A 13,379-nucleotide genomic window follows, 5' to 3' on the forward strand; every position below is an offset into this window, starting at 1 on the left:
TGCTTCGCGTGGCTGCGCATCTGCCATCGCCACGTGGGGACGGCGGCTGTGCCACTGGGTCTTGGCGTTTTGCTGGTCACAAAAGTAAGCAGCTGTGTTTCTGTAAACAGGTCCTTGGCATGGCTGGCTATTTACTGGCAGTTGTTCTCAGGTGGGACCCTCCTGGGAAGGGCGAAGAAGCCATGTCCCAGGGTCCATAAAACCAGTTTGGCCCTCAGAACACACAGCCCTTGCACATCATAGCTCAAAGTTTCCTGGTGGCTCAAAGAAAGGTGTGATGCAGTCAGTAAGGCACCTTGTAAAACCTGCCAGTACCTTCATACATCTATGCACCCTTCTCTTTAAAGCAAAACCAAAAACCAAAAAACAGAAACAGCTTTTATAAGGTGACTGAAGAAGGAACTCAGCGAATTAAAAGTTCTTCTCAAGCTGCTTTTTGACTACATTTCATAAGTTTCTAATGTTAAATCAGAGTGCTCCTAGCATAAAATATATTGTTATGTACAGGAGAAAAAAGAGAAGTGATATAGACTTGTGGTCCTTTTGTTAATGAAATGAATGAATGAATGGCTGGTAGTCTCATGAAGCTATTACAAAAGGTAGAGGAAACAGTGCTGTGAAAAGCACATAAGTATCACAGCCTGCTGCACACCCACAAGTTTTTTGTAATAATGTGAGGAGAAGAGGCTGGGGCAGGAACAAGCCAGCTGGGGACTTCGCTAGCTTTGTGAAGCTGAACTGACTAGAATGAGGCACTGTTCACAAGGATGGAGCATTTGTTTCTGATAATTGGGTAGAGGCAGTGTAAGTACGTGTTCATTGTTGGACGTGTGCAGCCTGAATGTTGCAGATTTTTTGCCATTAGTCAGGGGAATGACAGTTGTAATAACACCCATTGTTTCACTAAGATACTTGTAAAATCCCTGAGACCCTGATGATAATGACTTCTCCTTAATAATGGAGAGATGAAAAGTGGATAAATAGAATTAAGTATCTTACATGAATATGTGACCACATATGGATTTAACTGAATATAGAAGGGAAACAATTAGAGATATAAAGGAGCAACTCAGAACTTCTTCCGAAGAGACACTTGTACCAAGGGCTCATCCTGCTGCTTTGTGAGATCAAATGCTTATCAAAATGAGAGAACAAACTGGTAGGAAGCAAAACCAAACCTGGCTTCTGAGTTTTGGCCACATAATTTTGTGACTTCTTGAAATAGTTTTATATGGTCAGGTAGCTGTAAACCTAAGAAAAATGGTAGGAAAACTGAGTCAGGATCAATTTTGTTTTGAAATCTTTGGAGCGTTGTTTGATAAATGTTTGTTGTGGGTTTTATAATATACACATTTTTTGTGAAACAAAGATCTGATTTGTCTCCGTCCAGTCCCAAATTTACACTTTTTCAGAATATTACTCTTAGGGGAATTTAAATCTTTTCATGATTCATTCTAATTAAAGATTAAAACAAACATCCAGATCTTCCAGAAAAACATGCCTCGGCCCTGTCTGTGAGATAACTGCTGTGAGCTCAGCACATCACACAGAATGAGCCCTGGTCACCAGGACCCTTACACAGCGTTTCATCATGGGATTGACCAGCACTGCTAGAATGGTCAAACCATTTCAGCAACCAGGCTGGGAGGGTAATTCTCAATATGATCAGAAAAAAAACACAAAGCAAAACAGTAGGCTGTGACTGAAACTCATGCAGATGGAAAAGGCTTTACATAGGCTTCTGTGGTTTAGAAGAGACTTGATTTTAATAAAAGGGTGTATAGCCTCTGTAAAGCGTGCGGGATCAGTTGTTCAGGCTGGAAGTTCTGCTGTTTGTACTTCGCCAGATAAACCTTAAGAAAGGGCTAGCAGATGTTCTCAAGGGCTGGTAGATGTTCCCAGAACAGACTATAATTGGTGCAACCACACCCTGCGGAGAGCAGCCCCGCTGGACAAAAAGAAGTGCACTGAAGTCCCGGTTTAGGATGTCCGAACTACACCGAGCCTTTAGCAAAGCTCGTCTATAAGGATGAGCATCATCTGAGGTGGCTGCACTGTGGTGTCCGCTGTGGGTGACTGCCCAGCACGACTGTGTGGGCTGTGTGAGCCATGCGCCAAACCCAGACACGTTTACCCCAGCGATGCCCATCAGGGAGCACCCATCTCCCACCTTTATAAGCAGTGTGTCTGTGTTGGAGGGGGTGGAACAAATCTCCCTTTTTCAGTTCCTCTGCATCTGGCTGGATTGGTGCTTTCACCAGCAGCTTGAAGGGCTTGAATCCCTTCTCAAGCCTTAATTCTAGACCTGAGTTGCTTTAAAAACCTTTTTAGGTGTTTCAGCTCCCATTTTTGTTTATGTTTTTCCTCCATGTTCTTTTTCTCCTTTAATGACTTCCTCAAAGCAGATGGTCTTCAAACTCTCTCTCCTTCAAGAGATATATTCTCTCATCTAAAGAGAATTTTTGTCATCTGAAGAGTGTTCAAGAAGACTTTATTGCTTTGGGGAGGAACATATACCCAGAAATGCACACTTTGTGGGGACTTTAATCCTCAGGCCTGCAGCAAGAAGAAGAGGCTGTGGTTGCTAATATTTATGAAGCTGTCCCATTTTTCTGCCTTAGATCTAAGAAATATTGAATTTTCGGGATCTATTTCTGTGTTCAATCCAGACTCCTTCTGGATAGGAGGATATAAGATATAATATCTTTGGATATAAGAGTCTTTTGGTGATGTCTGTGATACCAGAAGGGGACTTTTCCTCTCTTGGGTGGCACAAGAAAGTAGTTTCTACATCTGTTTCCTCCTTACTTCTGATCTTCCAGCCTGAAGTAGTCTGGCGTATCCTGGTATGAGAGGATCTGGGCATGAAAGCAAAATCCGTGTGTCAACTCCTCCACACCTTGTAGACTGAAGGGAGTTTGGCTTCTTCATCAAAGTCTGCCTCATCTTGAGATCATTCTCGCACCTCCAAGCCTTCCTGCCCCACCAGGTGGGACATGTGCTGGGACAAGTCGCAGCTCCTCTGCAGTGCAATAGCATGGCCAAAGGATGTCCCCTTTCCTCCCCCCTTGCCCTTGCCCTTTTCACAATGGGATCAGCGCATCCTGTGACAGGAGCATGTCCCTCTTTCTCAGTGTCCTTGGCCCCACTGGAGGCAGAGATCCAAGCCCAACAGGAGTACCTGAAACCTGAGCCAAGAGTCCTTTAGTTCACCATCCCATCTTCCTGCCTCGGGAAGCTCCCAGCGACTATTTTCTTCTCAGTCTAAGGATGAAGACTGGGAAGTCTCCTTGTCAGAGAGTCTTAGGGTTTCTACCAGCCCCTGCAAGGAAGGTGGGCACCCAGCCCCCTGCAGTGTGCACCACGTCCTCCTCTCAGACGGTCTCTGCGCCTGCCTCTCCAGCTTGCCTCTCTTCAAACCAGCCACCCATAGCCAGACGGGTTTCCTTGGTGCATCCCTGCCTTTCGTGGGGCTCCTGTTCAGCAAGTGGCTCACTCTGCCAGATCCGGGTGTCGGGCACAGATTTTCTTCTTTCACACATGAATTAGTTAATACTTAAACCATCTTCAGATGGTTTATTTGTCTACTAATAAGATTAGCAAGGAATACACAAGGGAGGATGCTCAGAGCAAGAAACAATTGCACACTTCCAGCATATATTTATATCTTTTAGTTTGATGTTTGCATCTCTGGTTTCACCAGGAAAATTGCAAAAGCACCCTTAGATAATTTGACATTAGGGAACCCTGATGATGTCGTTTTTCAATGCACAGTCTCCAGATGCATGTCTTGTTGACTGCAATGGTGTAGATTGCTTCTTATAATCCAGTCCATCATTTTGATGAGCTCCAAACAGCTCTGGGAGATGTCAGGCTGCTCTCCTGTGCTTTAATTCCCCTCTCAGCAGCCATTTCAGCATATTTTTTAATTGTGTGGGCATGCCAAGATGCAATATGTGCTTTACAATCCTGTTTGCCGAGTACCTCTGCTGCCCCCAGCTTCTCTGCCTCCTGCCTTTCCAACCCTTTTCTAGGGCCAATCTCAGAATAATCTGCCAGAGCTCTCAGTGCTGTACGCTCAGGGAATTTGTCCTTCAGCAGTGGAAAATGCTCAAGAACTCGTGGGAAAACACACTGTGGACTGGCAAGAAAACGCTGCCTGTGAAGCCCCTGCTGTTCCCTGAGAAGCACAGGCAACCTTATGCTGGTTTTGGGGCCGACCCCAGTCTTGTTTTTCCCCAGTGGTGTTTCAGATCCAGCAAACAGCTGCAGCACAGTTCCCTTCCAAGTCATGCCTCTTATCAGGACAGCAGCAGTAGCAGGTGCCGGCACAGCGAGATGGGCATGAGCTCAGATCCTCTCGTGCCTCGAGGCGGTTTGTCTGCTAAGAAGGCTTGTTAACATGCAGGCGTCTTGGAAGCGTGAGCTGGCTGGGAAGCACGCTTTGTATCAGCAGCTTCGTGTTCAGGTGGAGGCTGACACTGCCAATATGGTGCTTTACACGAACAATGCGCGGCGAGAGGAGAGCCTTGCTGCCTGGTTCCATTTCAAAAGCTTTAAATGGCTTGGCAGACAAGTTGAACTATGTTAGGTAGTTAAACTGCACGTGGGAGAACTGAGGTGACAATCGAAGGGCAATTCTTGCAATTTGGGTTTTAATTTAGTGTCGATCTCTTTACAGCCCAATGGACCAAGAAGGTGTCACGCTGACGTCAGGCTGACTTCAGGCCGGAGGATCTGGTAATCCGTTCATGGGAGTTTGAGAAGATCCATCAATCTTTTCGCCCTATCCCTTTCATTGCAAGTGTGTTGTAGAAGGTAACTCAGAGTTCATCCAATATCAAAGCCTTAATTGTCTGCAAGGATCAAGAACAGGGCGGCTTTAGGACCAGCCGTGTCTCAGGTCAGGCATCCTGTGTCTCGGTTTTGGTACTCAATTTCTGCTCAGCATTCACCACATCATGGTGCTTGTGTTGTTCTCAGGGTTAGAGTGGGCTGATATTTACCACCAAGAGACACTCTTTTTCATTCCTTAATCTTCCAGCCTTCTGCAACATCTTTCTGGGAATCGAGGTGCTCCCACACGAAACATCCTGAGGATGTGTGTTTTGAAGGGGAATGCAATCTTGACTGCAGTGCACCAAATACAAAGGAAATGTTCATAGTTATATAGCCTGGAGCCCATTTGTATATTCACAGTGGACTAGGGATATTTTCTTGCAGCCTGGCACTTCTCAGTGCATGTGTCTGAATTCCTGGTACGTGTCTTCTGCATCCATTTGTCTCTCTGACATGACAGCTACGGAAATTCCTGGATCCACGCATATTTTGGGTGAATCTCACTGCACATGAAGTCATCTGTCATTTCACTTAATCTGTTTGATAAAGAAGCATTGTCCTTACTTGCATCCGGCAAAGAGCAGAAGCTGTTACTAATTTCTATTAAGTGAACTGCTGGCTGTAACTGCATCAGAATATTTTAATCCATCTTCCTGGAAAATGTAATCTGTGATCACTCTGGGTTTGCCAATTTTCGTGAATGCAGAAGTTTCTTATCTGCTCACTGTGATATTTAAATTCAACCCAGCCCTCCTCTAACTGCTTCAGCAATAGGTTTTGCATGGAACAATAAGCTTCACTCAGAAAACAAATGATACAACTATGAGAAAAAAATGTGAAAATAGGTTTCTAAACGCGTATGCACAACTACTTATATCAAAAGAGTTTATCGGTTTGTCCAATCATTTCGGCAAGTACCACATAGCTTATCTTCAGCTAGATAGCAAAGCACATATTTCAAATACTCATCTAGAGCATAACAATTGGTAAGCTGCTGTTAAAAACACATTTTCCCATGATCATGGGTATTCACTGAGCAGACAGACTAGCGTCACTGGGTTGCTTGGTATAAACTGGTTGCTCGTATAGGTATGATTATGTATGTATATATGCACAGTTTGATAATAGGACTGAAACGTTTGTGTCGTGACTGAATGACTTTTTTCCTGTTTAAATATCGCCAGATGGTTACTTCTGGTCAGTGATAAGGGTAACTTCTGAAGGTTAAAGTGAAGTTAAGTTTTTCTTGAAAAGGAAGAAATTTAACTTTCATTTGAAAAACTGTGTGGCTGTGGAAAGCCTGCTCAGGATCTGGGAAGAGAAACTTAACATGGAGGGGAGTTTTAGGGATATGAGGAACTGGAAATTAAAGAAGTCAGATTATCAGCTCTACTGCTGTTCCTATGAATATAAATCTATATGTTTTCTGCACTTCGAAAAGCCCAAAGCTGTCTTTTGTATTTCATACAAAAGCAAAAGATAGTATAGAAGATTATAAAAACAGAGATCTTAATTACTTGAAAGAGAGTCCTGTCTGCTTACTGATGCATAAAAAGTTCTTACTGAGGATTTATATCTTAGTCATGCCAGTTTAGTTTTATTTTATATCATGTTTTCCTACAATAACTGCATTCAGAAGAGTTTTCTGCATGGCAGTCTGTCCCTTATTCTCAAATAGCACTGCCTAAAAATCAGTAAATAATCTAAAAAAACAAGTTATCTGCTTGCAATCTAACCTGATATGATGGTGTAAGACTGCTGATCGTACATCCATGGAAATCTTCTGGGGGTTAGACCAGTAGCACAGATCAGGAGTCACGGTGATCGCCGGGTTACATCAGTGTCCCTCTTGCAAATGTATCTCACAGTTCCTGTTTTCTCTGACTCAGGTGTTAATCTCAAGCTGGGGACTTGCAGTCCCATGTTTATAATCCTTGTTTCCAACCATGTAACATCTACAAAAACAGCCTTGGTGAAAGAGAGGCATCTGAGCCACTCTGGCATGGGGCAGGACTGACAAGTCTCCCTGGGAAAGGAGCCGATGGATGCCGGGCACCTGCAGCATCTCCTGGGGCTGGGGGAGGCTCTGCTCTTTGTAGTTACACCTGCAAAGTGCTAAGTGAATTGGGATGCTTGAACTGGACTTTGGAGGGTCAGAAATTGGAGTGTTTTTTTTTTTTTTTTTTTTTTAACAAAATCAGTGCCTATCCCTCGGATGGGGCATTGGCCTGTCACTGTGTTAGCAGCAGTGACTAATCACAGTGTGGATGCCCTCCAATTATTAGATTCCTGAATCCCAGAAGTGCTTTCTGTGCCAGTTTTTAGGAGTGCATTTAAATGCATTTATTGCCGTCGGTTCTGTTAAGTGCTCTGCTGGCTGCTTTCTGTGAAAGCAAGAGCAGCACTGGTCATTTTGCTGTGTTTTGGTTGTGGTAAAGGCCCCTGCTTTCAGCGGGTGAAGCTTTTCATTAGGCTGTTATGGGAATATTGTGAAAAAGATGTTATTTGCTAGCTGACCTGCCTTGCTGAGAGGAATGGGAGGTAAATGTGAAATGAAAGGAAACAAGCCACAGCGTGAATCCGTATAGCTGTGCCTTCCACACCCCAGCTGCTCATGACAGCCGTGGTCAGGGAAGGGGTTTCATTCCTTGTGTAGCTACTGCTCTGTTGTGAATCCGTGGTTCCAACACTGGGCATTTTGTGGTAGCTCTCCATCAGCATCTTGGTAGTGGAGGCTGTACCAGACCTGGCCAGACCCAGCTGGCCAAGCCCTGCCCTGGCAGCATCCCACAGCAGATGCTGCAAAATCTGGAGCTCAGGGGCTTCTGGAGTGTGGCAACATTTTTGTCTTTTAATGTTTTTGGTAGATCCATCTTTAGTGAATTTAACGACGTAACCCTCAGGTCATGACATTCTGCTGCTCAAGCTGAAGAAGCAAGTTTCCTTGCCCCAGACCAGTGGGGCTTGAATGTACCAGTGGGTAGGAACCCCAAACGGGGTTGTACCTGGGTGGCAGAGCTGGAGCCTCTGGTTGTGTCATGCAGGTCTGCATCACTTGGTGTTTTCCTCCAAATCTCATGATAAATTCCTGAATCACCCATTCCGAGAAGGCCACCGAGTTTAAATCCCTTGGAGTTCAATGCTGGAGTACTTTGAACAGAGGCAGGTGAGAGGGCTCTGCAGGGCTGGTGATGCTCAGAGCCATGCTGAGACTCACATCTCTTCCGAGAAGTTTCAGTTGCTAATTGTTTCCTAAATATTCTAATTCAGTTATAAATCACGTTGCCATGGTAACCATAATTTCTATGCATTACGAATATCAGACACCTCTCGAATCAATTTGTTTTCCCTTGTTGCCATAGTGACAGACATTTTGTCAGAATTATTTAGGTAGAGAGAAATTTGGAGACTTTTGCAGAGCCAGAGCTGCAGGAGGAGCCCTGCAGGGAGCCCAGCCTCGCTCCAGGCCGCTCCTCTCCTCCCGTTCCTCGCTGCCCTGCTGCTGACACGTGTGGTGCCCAGCTCCAAGTGAGTGTTAGCAGGCTTGCAGGCAAGCTGCCCCCTCAGCTACCACCCCATTTTCATTCTCTCCACCTCCAAGCTCAAGCATTTTGCCCATCCACCCCTAAACATTGCCTGTCGCCCAGCCCGGCTTGGGGCCTTGTCCCGCCTGGCAGCTTGCAGAGCCTTTCTTCTCTGCAGTCGCTGATGGTTCCTTCATGTAGATTGGCACCCCTGCTCCTGCCTCAGCCTCAGACCCCTGCTTTTTAGAGCAATGTCTAATAAATCAGGTTGAGATGCCTCCTACAAGTGTTTACCTGGTATAGCCATCAGTGATGCAGACGAGGCGTGCTTTGAAAAGTCCTGGCATTTCACTTCATTGCCTAAGGGGCAGCGGAGGTCTTTGGGAGCTCGGGCTGGCTATATTTTTCATATAATCTATTTTTTGTCCAGAACCGGTGTTGCTTCACAGTGGCATTTCAATGAAGATCTTCCCACTCCCCACTTTGGGGCACTCTGCCTTCTCCACTCAGCTCAGCTGATCGGCTGTCAGGATCCACCTTTATGAGTGAGGGGGCTCTTAAACATTGCTGCTGCAGCTGCTGTTGCTCTTAGTTCTTAGGACTGCCTGAAATACTTGAAGAGCAAGAAAAGTCAAAAAAAAAATAATTAAAAAATCTAAGCACTGCTGGGTTAGATCACCCACATAGTCCAAGTTCCTTGAATCTTTCATACGGAGAACAGTAATGCCATGCCATAGATGATGTGGAGCTCATCCCATAGAATCTATCTGCATTTGGCAATCTAGGAAATAAAGAAAATATTTGCAGGGATCTGTTATTAAACATGTGAGTGCTCAAATTATAGGTGAGCTTTGGAAAATATTAATCTTCTGAACACGAGTTAGGGACTTCTGCTGTGGGCTCAGGGGCTCCAGCAGCAGCCCAGGGCCATGCTCCTGTGTGCTGTGTTTCTGCTGCCACTGGATATTTGTGCTCACTCTCCAGACTGCAATGGGAGAACGTCATCTCCCTGCAAAATAACGTGCAATGCTTCTTGTATTGGAAATGTCCAGGCAGAGGAACCAGAACACTGGAGCAGCAAGCTGACATCTGGCACTGACTGAGGAAAACACCTAGCAGCAGACAAATGTTCCTCTGCAGCAGCTGTGTCATAAATCCACCCATCCACTCTGCAGGTACTTGCCTGCACTGTGCCTGTGTGTGTAATCCTGGACTTCAGAGCAATGCTGCTGCATGTATGGATATCAGCAAGGTAGAGGGGAACATCTCCTGAAGAGACATATTTTTCCATATAGAAGATAATCAGAAAATACAACGTTGTGCTCTTCCCAAATAAATCCCCGGGAGCAGTTAGATTTACAGGAACTGTTCATGTTGCTCTACCTTTCCCTGCTGCCATGGCTTCACCTGCACGCTTCCCTCCACTTGGTGGTAGCATTTTCTCTGTCTTCCCTACTCTTTTCCAGTGTTTGGGCAGCAGTAGATGTGTGCAAGAAGACAGTTCCCTATTAAAGGTATGATTGAAGTTGCATTGAGAATTTACTTTTCCTCTGTGATGCTGTGAAGTTTAACACCCAGGTCCTTCCTGATTTATTTATTTATTATTATTTTTCCCATTCAGGACCCTTTCTTCTGATGTGAACAAATTCACCAGCTCTGCCTTGTCCTCTGGTGGGCTTGATGCCCTTGCATAGACCTGATGCTGGGGCAGGTGACAGTGGAGGACCAGCGCTCTCTCTGTCTCAAATCCAATTAAAATACAATCTGAAAGCCCATTTGAATTATTGCAGCATTTTGTAAGGGGGTGCTTGGCGGTGGGACTGGCTGTTTGTCCTCCCCAGGAAGGGAAGCTTCAGGTGGAGGTGTCCCCACGACCTGTTCTAGCGATGTCCTCTCAGTTCTCTTTTCTCCGGGCTAGAGGCACTGTGGTGAAGGACTTGTAGCTGTGAGTGATGGCACAGCATTTCTCAAGAGCCATTTCCTTCCGAGGTGGGTGGCACACGTGTCTGCTGTGCAGCACGAGGCAGATCGTGCAGGAACTCAGCATGGAGAGCCCCGGCCTGGAGGGCTCTGTCCTGGGCACGGGCTGGGGGCCTCGTCCCTGCTGCCGGAGGGGAGCGGTGCTGGGGTCGTCCTTGCTGCTGAGGAGGCAGAGGCTGCTCTGAGGGGCTGATCGCCAGGTAGCCCAGCAGTTCGGGGAGGGGATCGTTCCCTCAGACAGACGCCCAGGAGGTGCTGCAGGAGGAACGCGAGGCAGCCCAGGCAGGGCTGTGCGGAGCCAAGGCTCGGCACCGAACGTGCAGCTGCTTCAGATCAGGACGGCAAGCAGTGATGCCACTCTTGGCTTTATTTTTTGTTCTAGCTATTAAAAATCTACACAAATGCTCCACCTTGATAATGGGCTGAACTTCTTTTGCTATTATTACTTTTGGCTGTCATTAACCTTTTGTATTCTGAGTGAAACTGCAGTCGAAGACGGTGAGGTCTGTTGTGCCAAGGCACTTGCTTCTGTTTCTGTGCTGCACAGGTACCTCTCATTTTCTACAGAGAAAAATTGCAGCACCACCTGCTGTAAATGAAATTATTGTAACATTTATTTTTTTTTTATTTTTTATTTTAAATGGAAGTGTGCCATTTATAAATAGCTTATCTGAGCAGCATTTACCGCTGTTCTCTTTCCTAACAGCAGCAGGCTTCCAATCACTGGCAACTCATGGTTATTAAAACATAGTAAATTGGATTGCAAGGTAAAAACTCTTATTCTTTTCCAAGGAATTGATTGCCACAGGGGCTGCTTGAATTGTGGAGCTAAAAGGGAAACAAACTTTTTCATCTCCCAGTTTCTCAAGGACACCGACAACCTGGATGCTGTTTGTCTTGCGCTGTGCCACGCTGTGAAAACACCATCTGGGGCCGTTACTTGTGAGTTTTGCCCAGAGCTCGGGTGGGACAGGAGAAGAGCAGAGGACTCAGCACACACCAGTGATGTCTGTCATGCTGTCCCCCAGGCTGCTGTGTGAAATGGCAAATTTCAACAGTGCTGAAATTGTCCTTGTCTCTCCCCCCAGGGTGTTCTGGGGCTCCCTCCTGCCTGGAGAAGGCTGCACGCTGCCTGAGGCCATGGCAATGGGTGCATGCCCTACAGACCCTTCCTACCACTCAGTCGTAGCAGACCTAATTTGCCTCTAAGCTTGTTTTTCCCTTCTGGGGGCTTGGAGCAGCCTCGAGGTGCAGCCTCGCAGCGGCTGGGGCAGCGGGAGGCAGAGGCCGTGCCTCCCTGTGCCACCCCACGGTGGGGACAGGGACACCCGTGCGGGATGTGCTGCTGCCAGCGCGGAGCTGCAGAGCCAGAGCCCCGTGTCGTGTCGCCAGGGTGGGTTGGACACTGCAGGCTTTGTGATGGCTTTATAATTACAAGGGCTACCCGTTCTAATGCCGTGCATTAGAAATCATTATCTAGGATGAGGAATAAACCTCTTAACAGATTACTGTTGCAAAATGTATGATACTGGGCTTTCTTGGAAGCAGCCAACTTCGGTCTCTGTCAAGAGCAGTGTAATTACTGTAATGAGCTTTTGGCAGGTTCTTTTGGAAGTGTGGTTCTTTTTATTCTTATTTTGAGAAAGCAGAACAGATAGGTGACTCTGCAAAGGGGGTCTTCTCCGAGCCCCCATCCCTCACCCACCCCAATGCCCACATGCACAGAAAGGAGTGGGTTTTGTGGGCGCCCTGCTAACGACAGCTTTTCTTTCAGAGTGGTGTCTCAGGCTGCAAGCAGCTGTTTTGGAGAACTCAACCTTGACGGTGCATCTGCTCTGACAGCGTTGGATGCGGCAAAGCCAGGGGGAGGGGGCTTTTCACATCAATTGTCTCAAGTGCTGGGATTTCAAAGTGAAAATAAAGCGAGGGGCGGGAGGCACGGGGCTGCTGAGGCAGCAAGGCCGGGTTGGTGGTGGGGTTGCAAAGAGGCACGCCGGGTCACAGGACAGCATTTGAGGAGGCACAGCTGGGTGAGGGAAGGCTGTGTGTGCACTGTGCCACCCTGACAGGCTGCCGGTCCCTCCTTCACCCTGCCTGTGCATCCTCCTGCTGGTAGCCATGGTGGGACCAAAGCAGCACAGGGCTCGGGGGCTGCACGGGCTCTGTGGGGGCTTCACCATCCTCTGTGGTGAGGATGGCAGTGGCCAAACTGGGAATTAGGAGAGAAACAGACAGAGGACTTTGGCCGTGACCACATAAACCTCAGCTGGCCAAAGCCAAAGTGCTCGTTTTGCTTTCAGCCTGTCAGCACAGAGCCCTGTGGCACCCGTGGGGAAGGGGCTGGGGGCCGGGGGCTGGGGGCAGGCACGGATCCTCATCCAGCCCCGGCCTCTTTGCCTGCACCAGGCATCCCACCTCGCATCTCCAGCCAGCCTGGGTAGCGGTCACAGAGAGATGGACTCTTTTTTCCTTCCCTGTCAGTTGATGAATTGATGATTTATGAATATATTCGCGTTATATGACTGGCTCCGCAGCCCTCCGAGGAATATTCATAATAAAAGAAGATTGACAGAAAATAAGGAATGCAAAAGCCTTTCTAGCAGCTAATGTTATTTCGCTCATGCTGCCAGCTCAGTTTTCACAGCAGCAAAAGTTGTGCTTCTGAAGTGCAAAGCGGGTGCTGATGGAAGCCAGCGGAAGGCTCCCAGCTGGAGCAGTGTCCCCGGTGCGGCACAGGGACAGCCCAGGGACTCCCCACCACCAGGTCTGAGATCTGGGAGGATCCACAGCGTGCAGTTGTTTCCCCATTATCGCTGTCCCTGCTGTGCCCTTGGGGTGCAGGTGGGGGCACGGCCCCGGGGCCCTGGCTCTGTGTGGTCCTGAGCAAGGGCTCCGGGTCCCGCTGCAGGTCTGTGGGCTGGCGGTGGCGATTCCTCCCCTTTGGGGCTTCTGTGTGACTCCTTGGTGTCCTGTAAGGGTGCTCATAAGCTCATAGTGCTTGCATCCCAAGATTACTGTTAAGGGGAAGCTGCAAAT

The sequence above is a fragment of the Aythya ferina genome (genome assembly GCF_964211825.1).
Source record: "Aythya ferina genome assembly, chromosome: 5".
In the NCBI taxonomy this organism is placed as follows: domain Eukaryota; kingdom Metazoa; phylum Chordata; class Aves; order Anseriformes; family Anatidae; genus Aythya; species Aythya ferina.